We start from the raw sequence: 1,322 nt of genomic DNA, 5'->3' as shown, positions 1-1,322 counted from the left end.
AATAAAGGCTCTATCTCTAATTAGTCTCTGGGTTCTGCAAATGATTGGTATGGTTAACTGCTATCTGAAAGACCGGTGGTTCAAATCCATCTATATGTGCCTTGGAAGAAAGTCTTGGCGATGCTCCTTGCCAATAAGTAATAATAATAAAACAGCCACTACACATTCTAGGGAGCATTGCTCTATGCTGGCATTCCCATGGGATAACATGAGTTGGAGCTGACTCAGCAGCATCTGTCTTTTTTCATCATTAATTGAATGATGTCCTAGTATATCTCTTTCTAACTTTGGCAAGAGGTGGGGCTGCGGGTGGCAAAAATAGTCCTTGATGACCTGAGGAACTCAGCACTTGCCTGATCTCCCTGGCCTTGAAGGATCTCTGACGTCACCTGTCCTTCCCTTTCTTCCTCTTTCTGGTTTTTAAAAAAGTTTTATTAGCACTTTACCCACGTGTCACACAATTCAATAATTCAATCATATCAAGAAGAGTTGTACAATTGTCATCATAGTAAAAATATATGGAGCGATTCACGAATTGGCGTGTCATCCTTGTGCAGGGGACTTGCTAATCTTCCCTGCATCGTTTTGGCTTAGTCTCTGTGCTGCCAAAGTGAGCGGTCCTCTTGCTCTGTGTGTACCATATACATATGTGTAACATATGCATATCCTGTCAGCATGCGCGGGAGAGTAGGTCTGTCTGTACTGACTGCGTATGGGCTGAGGAATGCTCTTCCTGTAGCCCTACTGGCCATCTTCTCATTCCCCGTCACTGGTCTTTTGCTGGAGTTGGGGATACTGGTAGTTTGGGCAGATAGCACAGTTAGTGTGCATTGGCATTGTTTGGCCAGGTGATGCATTTCTGAACAAGTGGACACTCAAATTGTACAGCCAGGGATATTTGTTAGGGCCTCCAGCCTCTGCTGCTTTCTCACGTGACAACCACTACACACACAGCCCAGAGCAGTCCAATCATTGGATGGCAGTGTGTCCAAGACCAAGGTCACTCTACCACCGAGGTTATTTTCCAGGATAGGAAAGCTTTCTGAACCATAACCCCTAAAGATAACCACCAATGCGATAATGCAGCTCCTGAGGATACAGATCTCAGGCTTCCTGAGTCATCTGGCAGTCTCAGACTGGTTCTATGAGATTCCTTCAGGCATTTATTTCCGCATTATTTCATGAGAGTATAGAAGTAAAGAACACAGTCTTTGGAATCAGACTGGTTGGGTTTGAATTCTGCCTCTATTATCTGTGTAACGTTAGGCAAGTTACTTAAGTGCAATGCACGTCAATGTTTTCATTTGTAAAATGAGATTACT

General features: G+C 43.9%; 1 non-coding gene across 1 annotated transcript; it reads right to left on the bottom strand.

The window, feature by feature from the left end:
• Positions 1-512: 512 nt before the first annotated feature.
• LOC142449513 (U6 spliceosomal RNA) lies at positions 513-617 on the bottom strand. The gene has a single exon (XR_012784668.1). It is a non-coding gene; the product is annotated as a U6 spliceosomal RNA (small nuclear RNA).
• Positions 618-1,322: the final 705 nt, after the last annotated feature.

The sequence above is a fragment of the Tenrec ecaudatus genome, chromosome 5 (assembly GCF_050624435.1).
Source record: "Tenrec ecaudatus isolate mTenEca1 chromosome 5, mTenEca1.hap1, whole genome shotgun sequence".
Classification (NCBI taxonomy): domain Eukaryota; kingdom Metazoa; phylum Chordata; class Mammalia; order Afrosoricida; family Tenrecidae; genus Tenrec; species Tenrec ecaudatus.
The sequence above is the reverse complement of the archived record's forward strand: the minus strand, read 5'-3'. Positions and strand labels throughout refer to the sequence as shown.